General features: G+C 43.0%; 1 protein-coding gene across 1 annotated transcript in view; it reads right to left on the reverse strand.

Moving 5' to 3' along the window:
• Positions 1–23,764, reverse strand: part of PDE10A (phosphodiesterase 10A) — a gene marked incomplete at its 3' end in the record, with an annotated part of 576,158 nt that overhangs the window by 392,539 nt on the left and 159,855 nt on the right. The gene's annotated exons all lie outside the window — the stretch shown is intronic.

A 23,764-nucleotide genomic window follows, 5' to 3' on the forward strand; every position in this document is an offset into this window, starting at 1 on the left:
CAGCTATGTGTACAATAAAAAAGAGGTCACCTTTTCAGATGGAGGCTTTTTAGTAGTTTGATAATTCTTTTTTAAGCCTGGTTTCTAGAGGAGTGATGGGCATTGATCATAGAAGAGAAGAAGAAGATTCTTTTCAAGAAGGAAGAAGATTTCTTTCCCAGAAGCACAGAAGGAAAGCATCAGGGCATGGCAAGACTATTGGTTTAGAGAAATCTCACACTCAGTACTAAAGTGTCATAGAATCGTTGCTCTACAAACCTTTAACTGGCTGTTGCTAGGTCAGTTTAAAGAGTCTGAAAAAACACTGTTTGAGAACCAGGAGTGATGGAAGAGAGTCCATCTAATTACACCCCATTCATTTTAGAGAAGAGGGAATTAGAACAGAAGAGTTAAGCGACTTGTCAAGTTCCACCTGCTAGTTAACTTGAAAGCCAGGAGCAACCCAGGTTGATGATATGAAGTGAATGAACTGGTGTCAGGAGAAAGTGAGAGAAGGCAATGCAGGTACGAAAGTGTGTCTGTAGCTCACTGACTAGTAATGCGCCTACTTCAGTGTGGTGTAAAACTAACTTTATTGGCCCTCAGGACTGTTTATCAAACAACCCACTCCCATGTCCACCTTGTGGGTGTTTGCCCTCTCCTTTCTACTTTTCTTCATTAACTTCCTGCTTGTGTGCTTACTCTACTGGTCTTTCTATTTGACAATTAAATCCTTTCTTTTCTTTTCAATTTTTAGCCCTTTCTACAAAGGTAAGGAAATTAAGAATTGATATAAATTGAATAAAATTAAATAATTCAAACTTTCATCTTCCAATATGGAATAATATAGAACAAAAGATGAAATGAAAGGTATTGTTTCTATTTTTAATAGGAGTTAAATGTAAAAAATAGCAAGTGATGCTAAATCTCTTATTTAAATGTGCACTTGAAAATCACCAGCCAAATAGCAACCTTCTAGTGAAGCTCCAATGTCCCCAGTAATTTTCTTTTTGTTTTTTTCTCACACAGACCAAGTTAGCTGGTCAGAGGGTGGGAAAATGATGGATATTGGGATAGACGAGGTAGATTGGGTTTGAGTGGCGATGACTGTAACAGGATTTAGGTGGAAACTGTACAGACAAGATGGGATGAAGATAAGTAAAGGTGACTGTTGGTATATAATTGCTTTAGTCCCATTTGGACAAGTTCAAACGAGGTCAGGTAGAGCTGGGGCTGGGACTTTTCAGTACCAGGGAGAACTCCTGGTAGATTGGTACCTGTGGGAAGACCTGAAGCAAATGTTACCCTTTAACCTCCGAAAGTCTCACAGGTCTTCTATTATAATAAGCCCTAATGCCAGAAGAAGAAGGATGGATTACCATCCATTTAAAGTCCAAGACTTAAAACTTAGTGGGATAATTCAACCTCCTTGTAAACTTCAAAGAGACTCTGCTTTGCTTTCTACAAGTTATGTGGCACTAAACACCTTGTGCAGTTGTCACAACCCCAGTCTCCCCATCTGTTAAATGGTCCTATGATACCTTGTGAGAGCTGAGGGAGGCTGTTTACGTTAAATGCACCCACTGGGGCTGTGATGTCACAAGTTCCCCACACCGCTAACCTCTACCTAAGGATGAGCAGTTCTACAGCTCTGCAGGCCCGCATCCCTCCCAGCTTTGCTCCAGTTCACGCTGCCATACTGAGGGTCTCTTGACTGTGACATGATAGTGTTTTCTCCCCAGTCCACACTCAGAGTTTAGGAAAGGTATCCTTTCTTCTCTCCCTTGCAGGGACATGGTGAGCAGAATCTCTTCAACCACACTCCAGTGAAATATGTGTTTTCAGAGACTTCGTACTTTGGAGCTCATCTAACTCTCACTCTCCCCCCCGCGTGGGGTTCTGCAGCCAGCTCTGCGGGGCATAGGTCTAACACTCCCATCATGGGGTACAAACCCTCAATGATTTCCTGCTGTTACAGGCCTGACAACATAGCCCTCACCATGTAGCCCTGCCTGTCTGCTGAAGGTGGGCTCGTCTCCTGCCCTCCAACACCACCGTCAGTGCCACAGAAGAGCCGCCTTCCTCCATGTGCCCAGACCCGGCATGCGGTGTTTCTCAGGCCTGGAATGCTGTCCCCTCCCCACCTGCCCTAATCCACTGAAGACAAATGTGACCACTTTTAGGAATCACCAACCATTCAGAGCAGGGTTCCAACCTCTAATATGAATTCCTCAGTCAGACAGAAAGATGTCACTGAAGTTGCCCCTTGTGTTCTGTCTCTTGCTGGATCAAGGGGAGAGAGGGCATCTCCTAAAAGGGTGCAGAGAGGAGCACACGTGCATCGGCACTGCCCCCACCGCGGTGAAACACCCTTGTCCAGGGCTCCCTTGTAGCCCCTTCCAATAGCAAGTCATCAGCGCTCATCCTGCGCCACTCAGGAGCCCCTGGTAGTGGCACACCCTCTCCCTGAGATGTTTGTTTGCTTCCAGGATGCCACTCTCCCTGGCTCTTCTTAGGAACTGGCACCTTTCCCCCCAGTGTCCACTGCTGGATTCCTTTCATTGCCCCAAATTCCACAGGGTTCAGTCCTGGGGCCACTGCTCTTCTCTACCTGATTCTCCATCTCAGGGACCCCACTGGCATTCGGCCTTAAATGCTGTCCCCATGCTGACCACACCCGAGTTTACATCTCCAGCCCAGACTTCTCCTTGAACTGCAGGCTCGAGTATCCAACCTCTCACACCTTTTCCACTTTGAGGAAACATTCATATGAGATTAACACCATCCAAAATGACCTCCTGACGATCCCAGGCAAACCTCCTCCTCTGCTCCATTTCAGTAGATGGAAACTCCATCCTTCCAGTGGCTCAGGCCAGAACCTTCAGGTCAGCCTTGACTCTTCTCCCCTCATTCACCCTTCTGATCTAGCAACAGATCTGACTGGCTCTGCCTGCAAAATGGATTAAAATGCATCCTCTATCACCTGCATCAGGCCTCCTTAGAGGTCTCCCTGCTTTTTCCTTGCCTTCCTCTGTGCTATTATCTAAACAATATCTTTAATAATATTTTTAAAATACAGGTTTTACCATGTCGCCCCTCTGCACTAACCCTGCAACGGCTTTTCTCCAACACCCAGAATACAGTCCAAGCCTTGGTTCTGGTCGACAGGGTCCTGTCCCGTCTGGCTCCCTGCTGCCCCCTCCACACTTCTCTTGCTCGCTGCACTCCAGCCACTCTGGCCTCCATGCTCACCTCTGGGTACACACAGCACGTTCTCTTGTACTTGTTGTTCCTTCTGCCTGGAGCACTTGCCCCCAGATGTCCACTGGGCTTACTTCCTCGTTGACCTGACTGTCTCTTCAAATGGTGCTTTCCCTGACTACTCTCTGTACAGTAGCATAGCCCTTCCATGGTAATGTTGCTTCCTGATACTTACTACTTCCAGATGCATGTTGTTAGTTTTTTGTTTACTGACTCCAATCCCTAACTAGAATGTTGGTTCCTTGAGCTCAGGGACCTTGCTTGTTCATAGGCACAGACAGAGAAGTAAAATCAATGAAAATGTGTTTCCTTTTAGACAATGGAGACCCACCTATATGCAAAGGCATCCATAGAGTAGGGGGCTTGATATGATTGGAAAAAGACACTGGTGTCAAAACAACATCCTTCCAGGACTGGAAGAGAAATACTCAGGCACTTAGGGGAAGGGATTGGCTTTGGACAGGAAGTGGGGTGTCCTTTGTTAATTAGGGCTTGGAGTAAGGCTAAGCCAAACAGACAGAGGTGGAACTAACTAAGAATCCAGGGGGACAAGAGCTGTGTGAGAGTGATGAGCCTAAGGACCAATACAATATTGATGAAGAAGAACAAAGAACAGTGACTAGCCAACTTCAAGACCCACTATAAAGATCCAATAATCAAGATGGTGTGGTATTGGCAAAAGAACAGACAAATATAGATCAGTGGAGCAGAATAGAGAGCCCAGAAATAGACCCACACAAATAGAGTTGATTGATCTTTGACAAAGGAATAAAGGCAGTTCAACAGGAAAAGGACAGTCTTTTCAAAAATGGGGCTGGAATAAGTGGATTTCCACATGCAAAAATATGAATCTAGATGTTGACCTTATATCCTTCACAAAAATTAACTCAAAACGGATCACAGAACTAAAGTTAAAATGCAAAACTAGAAAACTTCTAGAAGATAACATTGGAGAAAAGCTAGGTGGCCTGTGGTTTGAGGATGATTTTTTAGATACAATACCAAAGACATGATCCATGAAAGGAATAACTAATAGGCTGAACTTCATTAAAACTAAAAACTTCTGCTCTGTGAAAGACAATGTAAAGACAAGGAGAAGACAAGTCACAGACTGAGAAAAAATATTAACATACATATCTGTCCAAAATATACAGAGAACACGTAAAATTCAACAATAAGAAAACAGACAACACAGTTTAAAGATAGGCAGAAGGACTGAACAGACAACTCACCAGACAAGGTGTACAGACTGAGTTGTGGGCGCTCCCAAAATGGCAGAGTAGGGAGACTCTGAGCTCACCTCCTTTCATGGGCACACCAAAATTACAACCATTTACAGAAAACTATCCATGAAAAAAACAGAATCTCCCAGAAAAGATCTTCTACAACAGAAGATACAAAGAAGGAACCACAACAAGACAGGTAGGAGGGGTGGAGTCACACTATAGTCAAGACCCATTACCCCAGGTGGGTGACCCACAAACAGGAGAATAATTACAGTTGCAGAGGTTCTCCCCAAGGAGTGAGGGGTCTGAACCCCACATCAGGCTCCCCAGCCTGGGAGTACTGCCCTGGGAAGACAAGTCCCCAGAACCTTTGTATTTGAAGGTCAGTGAGGCTTACTTTGGGAGTCCCAGAGGGCTGGAGGAAATAGAGACTCCACTCCTAAAGGGCACACACAAAATCTCACATGCTCTGGAACCCAGGGCAGAATCAGTAATTTGAAAGAACCTTTGGTCAGACCTATCTGCTGACTTTGGAGAGTTTTCCAGAGAAGCAAGAGACAACTGCAGCTCACCCAGGGGACACAGACACTAGTGGCAGCCATTTGGGGAGCTCCTTCTACCACGTGGACACTGGTGCTGGTGGGCACCATTGTGGAATCCTCCTTCTAGCTTATGAGCTTCAGGACCCAGCCCCACCCTGGCCCAACAGCCTATAGGCACCATACTGAAATTCCTCAGGTCAAGCAACTAACTAGCAACTAACTAACTAACACAGCCCCACCCACCAGGAAATCAGAAAATACCTTGAGACAAATGAAAACAAAAACATAATAATCTAAAATCTATGGGACACAGCAAAAGCAGTTCTAAGAGGGAAATTTATAGCAATACAAGCTTACATCAGGAAACAAGAAAAACCTCAAATAAACAACCTAAACTTACACCTAAAGGAACTATAAAAATAAGAACAAACAAAACCCAAAGGTAGTTGAAGGAAAGAAATCATAAAGATCAGAGCAGAAATAAAATGAAGACGAAATAAAATAGAAAATATCAATGAAACTAAGAGCTGGTTCTTTGGAAAGATAAACAAACTTGATAAACCTTTAGCTAGACTCATCAAGAAAAAAAGAGAGAGGGCCAAACCCCATAAAGTCAGAAATGAAAAAAGAGAAGTGCAACAGATGCCACATAAATGCAAAGGATCATAAGAGATTACTATGAACAGCTTTATGACAGTAAAATGGACAGCCTAGAAAAAATGGACAAATTCCTAGAAATGTACAATCTCCCAGGACTGACCAGTGAGAAATAAAAAAGTATGAATAGACATATTATAAGTAATAAAATTGAATAAGTAATAAAAAAGAACTCCCAACAAGCAAAAGTCCAGGACCAGATGGCTTCACAGGTGAATTCTACCAAACATTTAGAGAAGAGTTAACACCTGTCCTTTTCAAACTACTCCAAAAAATTGCAGAGGAAGGAATGCTTCTGAACTCATGCTATGAGGCAAAACCAGACGAAGATATCACAAATAAAGAAAATTACAGGCCAATATCACTGATGAACATAGATGCAAAAATCCTCAACAAAATATTAGCAAACCAAATCTAACAATATATTAAAAGGATTACACACCATGATCAAGTGAGATTTATCCCAGGAATGCCAGGATAGTTGAGTAACTGCAAATCAACCAATGTGATACACCACAGTAACAAACTGCAGAATATAAAACATATGACCATCTCCAAAGATGCAAAAAAAGCTTTTGACAAACTTCAGCAACCATTTGTGATAAAAAGCTCTCCAGAAAGTGGGTATAGAGGGATACCTCAACAAAATAAAGACCATATATGATCACAAATATCATATTCAGTGGTGAAAAGCTGAAAGCTTCTCCTCTAAGATCAGGAGCAAGATAACAATGTCCACTCTCAACACTTTTATTCATCATAATATTGTAAGTCCTAGCCACAGCAACAAGACAAGAAAAAGAAATAAAAGGAGTTCAAATTGGAAAGAAAGAAATAAAACTGTCACTCTTTGCAGATGACATGATACTACATATAAAAAATCCTAAAGATGCCAGCAAAAGACTGCTAGAGCTCATCCATGAATTCAGTAACATTGCAGCATACAAAATTAATATACATAAATCTGTTGCACTTCTATACCCTAACAATGAACTATCAGAAAGACAAATTAAGGAAACAATCCCATTTACAATCACACTGAAAAGAATAACATAGCTAGCAATAAACCTACCTAAGGAGATAAAAGACCTGTACTCAGGAAACTATAAGCCACTAATGAAAGAAATTGAAGATGACACAAACAGGTGGAAAGATAAACTGTGTTCATGGATTAGAGAAATTAATATTGTTAAAATAACCATACTACCCAAGGCAGATTCAATTCAATCTTTATCAAAATACCAAAGGTATTCTTCACAGAACTAAAACAAATAATTCTAAAATTTATATGGAAATACAAAAAACTCTGAATAGCCAAAACAATCTTGAGAAAGAAAAACGGAGCTGAAACATGCGCCCTGACTTCAGACTATACTACAAAGCTACAGTGATCAAAACAGTATGGTACTGGCACAAAAACACATAGATCAATGGAACAGGATAGAGAGTCCAGAAATAAACCCACACACTAATGATCAATTAATCTACAGCAAAGGAGGCAAGAATATACAATGGAAAAAACACAGTTTCTTCAATAAGTGGTGCTGGGAAAACTGAACAGCTACATGTAAAAGAATGAAATTAGAACATTTTCTCACACCATATACCAAAATAAACTCAAAATGAACTAAAGACCTAAATATAAGACCAGATACTATAAAACTCCTAGAGGGAAACATAGGCAGAACACTCTTTGACATAAATGGAAGCAATACTTTTTTGATCCATCTCCTAAAGTAAAGGAAATAAAAGCAACAATCAATAAATGGAACCTAATTAAACTCAAAAACTTTTGCACAGAAAAGGGAACCATCAAAAAAAGAAAATACAACCTAGTGAATGGGAGACAATATTTGGAAATGACATGACTGATAAGGGGTTAATATCCAAAATATATAAATTGCTCATACAAGTCAATATCTAAAAAACATACAAGCTGATTGAAAAATGGGCAGAAAACTTGAATAGACATTTTCCCAAAGAAGACATATAGATGGTCAACAGGTCCAGGAAAAGATGCTCAACGTTGCTAATCATCAGAGAACTGCAAGTCAAAACTACACTGAGATATCAGCTCACACCAGTCAGAATGCCTATTGTCAAAAAGACCAAAAATAATAAATGTTGGCGAGGATGTGGAGAAAAGGGAACCCTCATACACTGTTGGTGGGAATGTAAATTGGTACAGCCACTGTGGAAAACAGCAAGGAGTTTCCTAAAAAAATTCTTAAAAAAAAACAAAACTATAAATAGAACTACCATATGATCCAGCAATTCCACTCCTGGGTGTAAATTCAAAGAAAATGAGAACACCAGTTTGAAAGGACACATGTACCTCATGTTCATAGCAACATTATTTACAGTAGTCAAGATATGGAAGCAATCTAAGTGTCCTCTAACAGATGAATGGATAAAGAAGATGTGGTATAGATATACAATGGACTACTACTCAGCCATAAAATGAATGAAAATTTGGTCTTTGTAACAACATGGATGGCCCTGGAGGTTATTATGACTAGTAAAATAAGTCAGAGAGAGAAAGACAAATACTCTATGTTATCACTTAAATGTGGAATCTAAAAAATAAAACAAACTACCAAATATAACAAAAAAGAAACAGAACTCACAGATATAGAGAACAAACTAGTGGTTACCAGTGGGGAGAGGGAAAAGGGGAGGGGAAAGATTAGTAAGAGAATTAAGAGGTACAAACTACTATGTATCAAATAAATAAGCTACAAGGATATATCATACAGCATAGTAAATACAGCCAATATTTTATAATAACTGTTAATGGAGTATAATCTATAAAACTTTTGAATCGCTATGTTATACACCTGAAACTAATATAATATGGTAAATCAAATATACCTCAATAAAAAGTATATACAGATTGAAAATAAACATGTGAAACATGTTCAATATCATATGTCATTAGGGAAAAGCAAATTAAAACAATGAGATGACAACTGTGTCACTACACATCTATTAGAATAACCAAAATCCAAAACACTGACAATACCAAATGCTGGCAAGGACGTGGAGCAACAGGAACTCTCATTCATCACATTGGGAATGCAAAATGGTGCAGCTATTTTGGTAGACAGTTTGACAGTTTCTTACAAAATTAAACATAATCTTACTATAAGATCTAGCAATCTAACTCTTTGGTATTTACCCAAATGAGCTGAAAACTTAGGTTCACACAAAAACCTGCATACGGATATTTATAGCAGCTTTATTAATAATTGCCAAAACCATGAACGAACCAGGATGTAAACTAGGACATGCAGACAATGGAATATTATTCAGCGCTAAAAAGAAACGAGCTATCAAACTATAAAACGACAGGGAGAAACTTTAAGTGCATATTACTGAGTGAAAGAAGCCAACCTATAAAAGCTACGTACTGTATGATTCCAAGTACAAGACGTTCTGGAAAAGGCAAAACTGTGGAGACAATGCGAAGATCATGGCTGCCAGGGAGGAGGAAGGGGTGAGTAGGTGGGCCACAGAGGATTTTTAGGGCAGTAAAACTATGCTCTTTTATATCGTAATGGTAGGTACATGGCATTACCTACCATTTGCATTTGGCAAAACCCATAGAATGTACAACATCAAGAGTGACCCCCCCAACGTAAACTATAGACTTCAACTAGTAATAATGTATCAATATTGGCTCATCAATTGTAACGCATATGCCCCACTAAAGCAAGATGTTAGTAATAAGGGAAACCTTTGCAGGGAAGGAGTAGAAGAGAAGAAGAGGGGATATAAGGAATGCTCTGTTCTTTCTGCTCACCTTTTCCGTAAACCTATTAACTACCCTAAAAAATAAAATCTGTACAAAAAGTAGGGGCACCAACGGGAATAATCTATTTTAGGGCTGGGCCCACATGGCTGATAGTTCAAAAATCAATGTCATCTTTTTACAATAAGTTAATGACTGAGAACTATCACAAGGCACAGGCCTTATAAGAAAAGGAATCATTCACTATGAAGACGATAAAATTCCACTTTACAGACTCAAAAATCCCATCATCAGAAATAAAAATGTAATGCAAGGTTTTTTGACAAGAGGACAGTTTTTTCCCCTTGCTATTCCTCTCAGCTACAGCACACTATAGCATGGGGGTGAGATCAGCCATGGTGCCCTGGAGTTCACCCAGCACCAGGGACTGCTCTCCATCAGCTGAGGGGATCCCCACCATCCTGCCTGATGAGCTTTACCAATGAGAAGACTGAGACTCACAGCAGTTTAAGCAACTACAGATCATTAGTACCACGTGAAAGCTGCTCTCATCAGGCCTGCTGCTGGATCTCCTCCTTGGGTGTCCCTGCCTACCCACCCCATCAGGGATACACACCCCATTACTCGTGATTTTAAGGAAAGTGGGCAGCTGTTTCTGAGCTAGCCAATGGCTCCACCAACTTGCAAACAGAGCTAAGGATAGGCATTTAGATACGTGGGCCAAAGGCTGGCATTTTGCATTTTAACTTCTGTTTATAGCTCTCCAATGTTAAAAGAGAATAAAGACCTGTTCGAAAGATTTCTACATCTAATGAAAAAGAAATATGCACAAAATAACAGTAATTTGAATTTATTAAGTGTTTATTATGGGCCAGGTACTGGAATTGACATCTTACTCATATCACCCCATTTTACCTCCAAAAAATCGTGTATAAAATAGGTATAATTTTTGTTTTACAGATCCAAAAACAGAGCCTCACAAAAGTTAAAACCTGCCCAGTGACTCAAAGCTGGTAAGTGGCAGAGTCAGGATCCCAAGCCTGAGCTGCCTCCACAACCCAGGGTCTCGCTTATGTTAATGCAATTCCACTCTGCACACTCACACCCACAACTCACCCTCACCTTCAAACATGCACACGCACCCACACTCGTGCACATTCACACTTGCTCACACACACACTCAGGCACTCACAAGAATGAATTTCTCATTTAGCCAAAAGGCAACCTAATACTGAAACAATAAGATCCTCTGAGAATTGATTTCTGCCAGACATCATTGCACTTTAAAGGGCAGGTCTAAAGTGAAGTAATGATTTTATCATTGAATTGCATAAATAATTGGGAGTAAGTGAAACTTTCTGGAATAAGGAACTTACAGTGCTAATGAAAATGGTCTACAAAATTATTAATGAATAAACATGAATTTGCCTATTGTTTTGAGCCACACACAATCCTATAATAGAAAAAATTAAAGTTATATAGATACTCTATTATAAAAGAAAACCTTATGTGACATGAGCTTATTTTAGAGCTCTGTCAAAACAGAACTGTCATTTCGATGTCAAAAAGGGAGTTAATTTTTCTGCATCTCCGTACCCCACTCTGCCAGCTATTGTTCCTGTCATCTCGAGGTGCCTGAACTGACTTTCCTGGAGGTGGTTCTGAAGAGCCTGACGCAAGGCACCCCCTCTGGAGGGTGGCTGCCGACGCCCTCGTCTCTCTGTTTGCTCCCCTCCACTTTTCTTTTGTTCTTCCCTCTGGAAATTCTCTAACCCTTCTGTCCTTTGCACATTCACTTGGCCATTAAGCTGTCTAAAGAAATGCATTTCCAGCAGCGATTTTACTGCCCATGACCCTCATCGGCTGCCATACAGCGGCGCCCAGTATGGGCTGTGCTGGCCGCTCAGGGGTCTTCATGGAACATCGCAGGGGGCGGGGGGCTTCCAGGGGAGAAAATGGACCGATGCAGTCAGCTGAGTTCAGCAGACTGCGTCTCTGACATTCATTCCTCTCCTGTGTGGGGAATGTCCTTACTTATAGTGACCTGGGTACACAACTGAGGTCAAAAAGAATACTGTCTTGTAGTCCTTCGCTCCCGACACTCATTCACATTGTCCTCTGGATCGGCCCTGCAGCTACACTATGTATTTCGTTTTTTGGGTTTTGGTGTTCCTTAGCTTTCACGTTCTCAATGTTCTTCTGGAGCCCTTGCTCATAAAAAGTTGGTGAATTCAACACAGTCAAAAGAGAACTCTTGACCAGGAATATTCTATAACTAGATTGCATTGAAATACCTCTCAACTCATCCAAAAATTGGAGAGGAGATTTTGTCAGTCTCGTTAGCCATTTGCCTACCCATCTGGGCCAATGGAGTTTTCCCCAGAATGGTACAGCCAAGTAGTCGTATGTCCAGCAGTCCTGAGTGGTATATATACAACCATACGGTTATGTGTGAGAATCAACTAGTGAGTTTCCAACATAGTAGCCAATACTATCTCCCTTCCACATAAATTTCACAAAATAATAATAATTATTATTCTCGAATATCTAAAATCAAATCTCCCCAATTATTCCTTAATGTCTTCTATAGCAACTTTTATTTTTTGTTATTCCAAACCCAGATCCAATCAAGGTTCATGCATTGCATTTTGGTTGTTATGAGTCCTGAGTGCCTTTAATCAATAAAGCCTCGTGCCCTGGTTCCCTACACTCCCCTCATTTTCACAACATTGAAGCTGTGAAGAAACCAGGCCAATTCTTTTGTAGAATGTTCCACTTTCTGGATTTTACTGATCGTTTCCTCATAGTGTCATTTAACTGCTTCTTCTTTAACTTGTATTTCCTGTTTACTAGAAGTTAGATTTAAACAGGGTAACCATATAACTTATCCTCCTAACTGGAATACCTATGAGAGTAAAAAGGGCCCTTATTAATAATTGTACCTGGATACCAGGCAGGAAATAGGAAATAGGTGCAAATAGGTGAGCGGTGACCTTGGTCCGAAGGCTTGATCGAGTGAACTGTTCAGGCAAGGACACCTCCTAGGTGATACTGTCCACTTCACACTGTCACGATGCTCTGTCTCATGACCTGGTTAAGTCGTGATCGTGGGCTCCCCCATTGTATGGGTTTGGTTTTACTATTTGCAATTAATAAGCAATCTGTGGAGTGATTATTTTATGGTGTGCCTAGAGAATATCTTGTCCTTCAGCAGCTTTCATCTAATTGTTCTGAACCCATTTTTGATCCTTGTTAGATTTATTACTTCCTTGGGGGTTGCGAAATAGTTATTTTCTAAATCTATCGTTTATCCTACATTTATAAGAGCTTGCATTTTTCATAATAGAGAGCTTTTCCTCGTTATCCAGGGTAAACTACAGTCCCTCCTATAAAGACAGGGTAAATCCTTTCCCTGTAATTTACAATGGTCAGAATGACGACTTGGGGGTGACAGTCACATCCAAAGGGGGAGCAGTGTATATGCTCTCTTTCTTCTAAGTATTACCATCGTTTGAAGATGTTTTATTTACTCAATATTTTACAATCATTCATAGTAATTATTCTTTTTTATGGTAAGCAAATTTTAATATGATCGTAAGTTCAGGAGTATTACAGTCTGAAAATTTAGCAAATGACTAAAGCATTGCAGTCAGTTTTAAAATGACAATATGTATATTTGGAAGATATTCTTAATCTTTGACCTTGAAAGACAAACATAACGTTTACACACCAAATGCTTTTGGTTTCGAGCAGAGCGGAGCAGTTTGCTCACTCGCTATGGTTTTCTGTGTATTCTGTTTTCTCTACTTTATGTGATACTATATAATCTAATTATTCTGAGAATACAGCAGACTAGGTAGGTGAGGGTGTCAGTAAATTCAGGTCGGATTCCATTACTGGGCAGAGCTTGAAGTGAGATGCTTATAGAGTTAGTATTTTTGTCTTTTGCGTCCATCCAGTTGAAGAAATAGCTCTTGAAGCCCTGCAGTGGGGCAGACATCCCACTACTCTTTCATACATACTCAAAAATATACAATTTTAGGGGCTTCCCTGGTGGCGCAGTGGTTGAGAGTCCGCCTGCCGATGCAGGGGACACGGGTTCGTGCCCCGGTCTGGGAAGATCCCACATGCCGCGGAGCGGCTGGGCCCGTGAGCCATGGCCGCTGAGCCTGTGCGTCCGGAGCCTGTGCTCCGCAACGGGAGGGGCCACAGCAGTGAGAGGCCCGCGTACCGCAAAAAAAAAATATATATATATATACAATTTTAAAATGTCCGTGCTTAGCTGGAAAATTTTTAAATGTCCGTGCTTAGGTAGCTTTAAAGTTTCAGATTTTATTAACATTACATTTCTCAAAAATATAATCTTCGTGAACAATTGTAAATACACAGTAAAGTTCCTGAGTGTGTTCTGCCTATTCGCTAATGAAAAGTGAATAAGGTAGATTTTGTGAAATCAGGTCCTTGTAACAGAAAACTCAGGATAAAAACTATAACAGAGAAATTATGGGGAAACAAGGTACAAAGTCAGTAGAGACTTTTGAATGTTTGATGTTTGATCCAGTGGGTCCCAGAGTTAAGGCATTCTGTCCCACGTGTGTCAGAACTTGGCCATTTTGGCCGCTCCCCGACCTCACAAGAAGACAGATTCCACTCATGTGTTTGCAGAACCCACACCGCTGTCCAAAGTCTGCAAATAGCAGTCATCTCTTTAAGTGGTGGCTCAGAGCGGGCCTGTGGCTGGGAAAGAGGAGCCTGGGATCCACCACCACATGTGAAGCTGCCTCATCATTCATGGGAAAAGCTGAAAATCCTCACATGGAAATATAATATTTTAATGACATTAATCATCAAAGTTATATTTAAACCAGTAGCATCTAAGAGTTGCTGAATTAATTTCAGTGAGGATATGATTATTAATGATAAAAATTAGCGAAAAGAGGCTCCATGGGAACATTAATGGTCCAATTTAAATTTTGGCAAAAAAAAAAAAAAAAGACCGCAAAAGTGGAATTCCCTTGGCAGCCTGCAAACCCTGTCTCCGATTTAGAGCTCTAATCTAGCTTCTGCAGTGAATGAAAATCTGTGAAACAGAAGATGCCGTGGACAGAAAATCAGGATAGATCTGTGCTTTCACCGGTCACCCCACCTCTGCCAGCTTCCAGGGCTTTTTGTTTATATGTTTTGGTGGGTTTAAAATCTTACAAAACTAATGACTACCTGGGTAGGATTTCTAACCTACACAGAAGAGCAGAGGTTAGAGATAACTGTTCCTTTTCAAAACTTTTTTTTAACCATTTTAAAAAATTGAAGTATAGTTAATTTACAATGTTGTTGGTTTGGGGTATAAAGCAAAGTGATTCAGTTTTTTTGTTTTAGTTTTAGTTTTTGTTTTCCTTTGGCCTTGCGGTGTGGCATATGGGATCTTTGTTCCCTGACCAGGGATAGAACCCATGCCCACTGCAGCGGAAGCACAGCAGTCCTAACCACTGGACTGCCAGTGAATTCCCCGATTCAGTTTTATATATTTATAAATATATATTATATATATATATATTCTTTTTCATATTCGTCACTATTATAGGTTATTACAAGATATTGAATGTCGTTCCCTGTCCTTGTTGTTTACCTATTTTATATACAGTAGTGTATATATGTTAATCCCGAACTCCTAATTATCTCTCCCCCTTTTATTTTAAAATTTTTTAAATATATTTTTAAGGGCAAATCTCTGTCCTGCTTCTTGGTGACAGCTTATGTCGCCTCATTTTCCTCCTCTCACTGAAGAGGCAGATAGCAGCTATGTTCTTCCCTAGAAGCGGCTTGGAAACACGCTTTCTGTTTTGGAGTTCAGTCCACAGAGCAGTGTTGCACCCCTCTGTTAATTAGTTCATCCATTCAGTAGGTGTGCGGTGAGCATCAGTGTGCACAGTTCACACCACATTTTACTTTTCCCTACGGTCTTCTTAACTAGGAGATTTTTCCACTTAATCTTTAACGATCTTCAGAAATTGATGGTGATTTTCTTTTTAGACTTGTGTCAGATGAGGTTAGCACTGGCCTAACCCTGATGTCTCTGTCCCTCTTCCACGGATATTACTGTCCTTACTAAACAGGTCCTAACTTGGGAGCATCAGTACCGAACCCTCAAGTGTGGACCCTCCGAAGCGCAGGCGTTTGTTCCTGGCCTGCAGCCCATGCCTCCTTTCGGTAACCAGGTCGCCTCGCTGGTGGTGTGGCCTGCAGCTGCCCTGGGCCGTCCGTCGGGCTACTCGCCTCAGTTCTTGTGAGAGCACGTATTAAAGACAAAGGCGGAGGGAGATCTTGGAATTTATGCTTTTCCAGGAGCAGATTTCAGTCGTTCCTTCTGTGAGAGTGAGATCCCTGGGGCTTTCTTTCTGAGCAGATGTACTCAGAATCCAGGATTAATAGCTCTGTAAAACTAGGCTAAGGAACATTTTTAAACGCAAGTTACTCACGCGATTCCCCAGGCAGGATGGTATCATCCTGGGAGCCGTGAACGAGAGCAGGAGAAAAGAAAGCTTAGACTCTTTTCTGCGACTTGTCAGGGGCTGAGACCTGCCTAAGCCAGGCTCCATCTTCTCATAATGGACTGCGTCATGTCACAGGAGCCTGGAGACGGTCTGCTGGTAAAGGTGTAAGGAAACTGGGGAATTGCACCCTGTGGGTTGGAAACCCTGCCATGGGAGGTGGATACAGACAGGCGGGGGCCAAAAATCTGGGGGCACCTACAGGAAGCAGCCGTGCTGCCCGCAGCGTTCTGGAGTGAAAGCCCCTCTGGCCACAAAGGAAACCCCGCACAGTGTGGCCAGCAGGGCCTCGGAGCCTCTGCCAGAATCCCGGCAGCGAGGAGCGACCCGTGTGCTGCAACTCCACCTGCCACTTAAGATGCGGGTTATGGTCTGTGTACCTGGTGGTAGCTTGATGTGCTTCAGGGAAGCGCAGGGACTTGTCCCTGGTCAAACTGTCCATTAGCGATCAAGGCACAGCTGAAACACATGTCCCATCCGGTAGCCCCAGAGCAATGGGTGCAGTGGTTAGTATTGCGGGTCCTCCACATCTGCAGATTGCGGCACCAAGTTAAATCCACCTGTGTGGCAGCAGCAGCCTGAGAGGACGCAGAGAGGGGAGTCACCACTGCTCTTACGGCAATGAGGAGTCAACCGGCTACTGAGAGGTGAAGTGGCTCTCGTGACAGAGCTGGGATGAGTCTCCCTGTCCTGGATCCTGGTCTAGAACTACAGCCGTCACACCAGATCAGGGGCTCATTGTAAAGGCAGGAGTTTTTAGCAGTCAGCTGGTCAGCTCAGATCTCTGCATCATCACTGCTTCCTGAACTGTCCTCTGGATTCCTTAAACCCGCTGTCTCTTTCTGCAGAGACCTTCCTCATGCAGGGGGCTAGAGTGGAGTCTGAGCACATCAGCTTCATCAAAGTGAATGGCATTTCAACAGCATCCCCCTCCCCTCTTTTTACATTCATCGTTTCACTTTGGCGTGGCTAAGGAACTCTAAGGCGATATTTTGTTTGGATATAAAGAAATTGCTAAATTACTAGGACATATTAATTGTCCTGATTCAAAGATTCAAGCAGTCACAAGTTTAAACTCATTTTCAAGCCAGATCAACACTATGTTTCTACTAGATAATTCTTGATATATATTTTGTCATAGAGCCATAGGAAAAATGTTTCTAGGGTTGAATCTTTAAGCCTTTCATGTTCCCCCGTTAAAGATCAAAATGAAAGCCTGTCTAAAGGACAGTTATTTCTGGTTTCGGCATTCTATCAATGGTCTTTTAGGGTCTTGAATAAGACAGCCTCTCCTACAGGTGACCCAGTAGGCACTAAAGTGGGCAGTTACGGTACCAACAGTGGAAAAGGGCATGCAGAGAAGGGACGGATGAAGGTGAGTCTCATGGTCACTGATAATTATGCTGAACAAAAAGATCTGTACTACCAGAGTCCAAAAGTTATAAACAGTGCCAGATACCACGGGACAACCTCTGCCAGTGTGCAGGTTGAGCCTCTCCTCCCCTGCCCTTGATTCTCTCATCGCCCTGCCATCTGCATCCTGCTGTGGGGTTCATTTTCTTCCCACACGACTTCCACTCCACACCCAGCAATTCAAAATGGTTCCCCCCTGCCTACTCCAACAGCTCTGATCCCCAAGCTGAGGAGATACTAATATAGCCGCCATCACTTTCAACACTTCACAACTTGGACCTGGCTCCAGGGTCATCTGGACTGAAATACCTATTAAGTGAACTTTCTACCAGGCCCCTACAGTGATACTCAGATGATGAAGTGAAAAGCTTTCCTGCTAGGAGAGGCTGGCATGGAAACACATAAAGGACAATCTGAATTGGGAGCCTTGGGAAGGGCTCCCACAAAGGTGTGACCAGGGATCTATCCAGGTTGGTCAGGCCTGGAGCTTAGAAAATCATGGGGATAGTCCTTAAGAAAAACATTACAGAATTATGACTCCAAAATTAGGTAACAAGCCTTAGAAGGGGCCTGTGTGGATGAGGCCTATGCCCTAAAGCTTAGCTTCAAAGACACCGGCTTTCAGGTATGTTTCACGTGTGTGAGACTGCAAGGCAGGTGTCTTTACCCTCCACCACCATCCTTGTGCTTTGGCTCAAGAGTTTAATCCACACTATGGAGACTCCTCAAAAATTTAAGAATAGAACTACCATATGATCCAGGTACCCCACTTTTGGGTATTTATTCGAAGAATACAAAAGTACTAATCTGAAAAGATACATGCACCCCCATGTTCACTGCAGCTCTATTTACAACAGCCAAGACAGGGAAACAACCTAAGCGCCCATCAACAGATGAATGGATAAAGAAGATGTGGTACATATATATGCAATGGAATACTACTCAGCAAAGATGAAATCTTGCCACTTGTGACAACATGGATGTACCATGAGGGTATTGTGCTAAGTTATTTAAGTCAGATGGAGAAAGACAAATACTGTACACTTGTACGTGGAATATACAAACTAATAAACAAACAGAAACAAAATAAGTGAACAAACCAAAGTGAACAAACAAAACATAGACACGCAGATACAGAGAACAGAGTAGTGGTTACCAGAGGGGCAGAAGAGGAGGGGAGGGTGAAACAGGTAAAGGGGATTAACTGTATGGTGATGGTGGAGCCTGTTGGTGAGCATGCTGTGTTGTATACAGAAGTAGAAATATAATGCCACACACATGGAACTTATATAATGTTATAAATCAATGTTACCTCAATACAATTTAAAAAGGGATTTGATCCAGCATGTTCTACCTGGAATCCCCTCTCCCTGTCCAAGTTCTACCTACTTGACCTGACCCCGTTCATCCCAATTTCTCTGTAAAGCTATTCCTGATTTCACGGTTTTCAGTTAATTCTGTTCAGCGTATCATCCACCTGCTTACGGCGACCCTCGTTACAGCATCCCATAGAATTTTTCAGTTGTTTCAGGTTAGATTTATTTTGGCAAATAAATTATAAATCTCAAGAGGGCAGGGCTTGGTTTTATGGTGGAGATAACCACTGTGTCTGGCATGACATTGAAGATATGACAGATACTTACAACTTGCTTGAGTCATAGATGGAAGGAATGATTGAACTTGATAATATTCCACCTTTTGAAACCAACAGTTAGTGGCACCAAGGGGCATATTTTTTATAGTGCAGCCCGTCTTACCAGATGAGTCATCTCAATATAACTGGTAACCTCCCAAAATTCATCATTCAGGCACTTAACGTCTCTGAAATTACACCCTTGCTCTGTTCTCTTGTCATTACACATACTCTCGCTGGGTCATCTCAACTCCTCCCATGATTTCAACTCTTTCTTACGTGTAAGGGCCTTCAGACATGTATTTCTGGCCCAGCTCCAAAGTCATATATCTAACTTCACCATCACGTCTCTGTGTCCCTACGGAACCAGTACTAATCACATCCACAACTAAATACAGGAGGGCGGCTGTGAGAAAGAAAAAACTTAAAAATATCTTTAAAACTATTTTCATGTCTATGTCTCTGTACTAGACAAGAAGCTTTATGAAGGTAGAAATGAGTCTTGTTCACCTTTAAATGCTCAGCACGCAACCTATGCTGGAACAAAGTAGGAATTTAATAAATCTTTGAAAGAGTAAATAATGTGCAAAATTATGAGAGAGTTCATGCGGTGAATCGCTAAAAATGGACATTGTATATAAAATGTTCACAGGACGTCTTCATGGGCTGCCTGTGCTGCACATTCCATTCACAAGATGCCTTTGGACGGGGTGTTTATCATCTCCCTGCCTCCACACACTGCTCCATGCATGCAGGTGCAGTTATTAGCCTGAGGGGACTCCCCTTCCTACCCGGCCTAGGCAGGAGGAGGCAACTTGAACTTCCCTCCCCTACACCCCCTACACTGGCACAGGAATGAGCTGGACCGTCTAAGCGCACCCCATCTGCCTCACGTGTGACACCCGTGGCCTCTGCTTTTCTCTCCTTTTCTAAATGAAAGAACCATTGTTTTTGACACCAAGAATGCAACAGTAGACGACTTTGAAGAAGAACTTAAAAAAATGAAATAGGAGGGACTTCCCTGGTGGTCCAGTGGTTAAGAATCTGCCTTCCAGGGGCTTCCCTGGTGGCGCAGTGGTTGAGAGTCCGCCTGCCGATGCAGGAGACACCCTGCCGATGCAGAAGACATGGGTTCGTGCCCCGGTCCGGGAAGATCCCACATGCCGCAGAGCGGCTGGGCCTGTGAGCCATGGCCGCTGAGCCTGCGCGTCCGGAGCCTGTGCTCCGCAAGGGAGAGGCCACAGCAGTGAGCGTACTGCAAAAAAAAAAAAAAAAAAATCTGCCTTCCAATGCAAGGGACGTGGGTTCCATTCCTGGTCAGGGAACTAGGATCCCACCTGCCGCAGGGCAACTAAGCCCACGTGCCAGAATTAGAGAGAAGCCCGTGCGCCATAACGAAAGTTCCCGCGTGCTGCAACGAGGATCCCGCAAGCCACATCTAGGACCCGACACAGCCAAATAAATAAATAAATGAAATAGGGAACAAACTTATGGTTACCAGTGAGGAAAGGCGGGGGCGGGGGGAGGGGAGGGATAAATTAGGAGTTCGGGGTTAACAAACAGACCACTATGTATAAGGTACACAACCAACAAGGACCTACTGTATAGCACAGGGAAATAGACTCAATATTTTGTGATAACCTATAAGGGAAAAGAATTTGAAAAAGAATACATATATATATGCATATACATATATACATATATATATAACTGAGTCACCTTGCTGTACACCTGAAATTAACACAACATTGTAAATCAACTGTACTTCAATTAAAAAAATGAAACACAGAAAACAAGCCTATGTTTAACCAACTGAAGTATCCTTCAACTGAATTTTACTTTATGAGTAAAAACATTGGTTTAAAAAATGAAATACTAAAAACTCAGGAAATAGGTGTGTTTGGAGGGTGCGTTGATAGGGCAGATTGATAGGGAATATTAAACGGAAAATATTTTATCAAAACAATGACTCATTCTATATTCAAACATCCTCACACTGTAATATTTTCTTCTAAATCCACGTTAAAATGTTGACAGCTGCTACAGGAATGTGCTTCAGATTCCATCCTGATATTATAATTTTCCCACTTTCAGTCATTCATTTGCTTTCAGTTATCTTGTTTTGTTTGGTTTTTGGTCCCTATGCTGACAAAGAAGACAGGAATGTTCACGTTGTTTTATCAAAGGCTGGGTGGTGGTGAGGGCTGATGCACCCGGCAGAAGGGGAATCAAACGACAGAGCCCAGCACAAGGAAGCGTGCCGGGGAAGATGGGGTCCTTGGCCATGTGGCCAAGGTCGATTTCCTCTGAATGGCCAAGAAGCTACTGAGAACTTGGGGTGTGCAGCTGGGGGTGTGGGGCGGGGTGCCTAAGTGAGGGGCAGGAGGGTGAGGGAGGAGGGAGCCCTGAGCACTGCGGGGCGCTCGTAGGAGAGATGTCAGGTGAGATCCGAGCAGTCCCAGTGCAGCGGCGTTAGGGGAACAGCCCTGCACTGAGGGTGCTGGACGAGGGCAGGGCGTGCAGCCAAGGGCTGGGGGCTCTGGCTGCAGAGACAGCTGAGGGCCAGGTGCGGAAACCTGTCTTGCCTTTTAAAGCGGGAGAGAGCTTCGAACCGCAGAGCACCTCCAGTGCGCCCAGGTCCCAGGGCGAGGAAGACCCATCTGTCCCAGAGGAGAAAGTTCCAAGCGGAAGCGCATGGCGCAGCGACTGTGATGGCCTGGGCCACCTTCACCTGGTGCAGGGCCCCAGGGACCAGACTCAGCCCGAGCCACCCTCCGCGAGGGCATCTCCTTGGCCCGCGCTCGTAAATGGATGTTTGCAAGCGGGAAGGCTCCCAGTGGGGGGTGAGAGACGCACTCCCCCACCCCATGGAAGGTATCAGAGGGGTAGGTCCTGTCCTTGGGTATCTGGGTCACCCCCTTTCCTAAGGGTTCGCTCCCCATTTCCAAACCCGGTCCCTTCCTCCCCAGTCCTCACACCAACCACCTCCCCAGCCCTGAATCTCTTTTAACTCTATTTACAAGTATATTTAGCTACTTTTTAAGGTGACAGGAGGGAAGAGAAGGGGTCCTAGATGGTCTGAAACAGAAATCGCATCAGGGCCCTCCCCTTCTGGCTGTCTCCTCTCAGGGCAAGTGACCAATATGTCTTTATATTATTCCTATTGAGTTAGGTGTTACTCGGCAAAGTTAATTTTGTCCTTTTTGGAATGTGCCACCTTTATCATCATTAAACATTTAAAGAATTGACTGAAACTTGGGAGAGTCTGCAAAGCAACACACAGGAAGTAAGGACCTGGGACCCAGCTTTCTGTAGGGACCAGACAGCGGAGAGGCTGGGCTCACAGTCACCACTCTGGGTCCGGATGCTGGCCCCAGTTCCTGAGCTCTGCACAGAATGCTCCATGATTTAATCTCTCTTAGCCTAGTCCCTTAACCAAAGAAAAATAATAATCTTGTATAGTTTAGGCTTCTTGTAAGGGTCAAGTGGAAAAGCCTATCTCCAGTAATACGTATCATGATCAGTAGTGTTACCTCTTCCTCTGCTCCCTTCAACCCCAAGGCATTCTGTGGGGCCCTGGCTGACAGCCTGACAAAGAGGTCCCTTAAACAGCAGGAAATCTCAAATATCCACATTCCTCGACTTCTTCTGGAATCCATGCAACAACTGGCCCCATACATTTACCATCGGAAAAAAATGACTGAAATTGTTTCCAACTTAAGAGGTGTCAGCCTACTTCCAGAATGCTGGGATGTGATGAAAAAGAAAACCCACGATCCACCTCTTACAGCCTGGGTTGCTTTACAATCTTGCTAATTCCCCCGCCCGCTTGTCCTCTCCGGAGCAAAGCACCGACTGCTTTGGTCTGTCCAGCGTGGAAGCCCTGACCCCTCTTCAGTCATTGCAGTTGTTTTTGTTCATCTGATGGGGCCGTTGCATTAACACAGCCAAAGGTCTGTGAAAGGATAAGCCTGTCTGCCCGTTCCACTGTCAGGGTGTCTCCTGGGGCTGTCTGATCCCTTCCCAGGGCCACGGGCAGAGAAAGGGGACAGCAATGTATAAGGAGAGGTATGGTTCATCTCCCCAGGGCCCTGCTCTTCTCGATGCCCACACGGAGGCTCTTCTGCGGCTCTGTGCCCACCCTTAATCTCGGAGGCCACCCTTCATTGTAGGCACATACTGGGAGATTAGCGTGTGCTGATGTCAGCACGTCCACCGTCAGTCCAGCAGCCTAGTGACCCTTCTCACCCAGCGCCGCTGGATTTGGGAACCATGTTTACGTCCACCGTCAGTCCAGCAGCCTAGTGACCCTTCTCACCCAGAGCCGCTGGATTTGGGAACCACGTTTAGTAAACTTGGAAATTCGAGCAGCATACTTGTGTTCATTCTTTTGACCTGAAAATAAATTCTAGGATTTTTTTTAGGTCTTCAAATCTCTTCAGTGGTCAGCAAATATTACTAAAATAAACATTTTTAGTTTTAGAATATAAACGTCAGTGTGGGCCTAATTAATTAGTCAATTTCTGCCAGGCTGCAGACTTTGCACATCATCTACAGATGGCCATCCTTCGCCACCCCCAGGGGTTACTTTTTGAAATGTTCCACAGCCGGCAAAACCCAGGCCACTCGACACAGAGGGTCATAAAAAATAATGGGTCAGAGATAAATAATAAAAATAGCATCGAGGATATTTTTATGAAAAGCAAATCAGATTTCCAGAGGCACCTACTTCCAAAATAAAACAGACTTTTCAA

This window comes from Stenella coeruleoalba, assembly GCF_951394435.1.
Source record: "Stenella coeruleoalba genome assembly, chromosome: 12".
Lineage (NCBI taxonomy): Eukaryota > Metazoa > Chordata > Mammalia > Artiodactyla > Delphinidae > Stenella > Stenella coeruleoalba.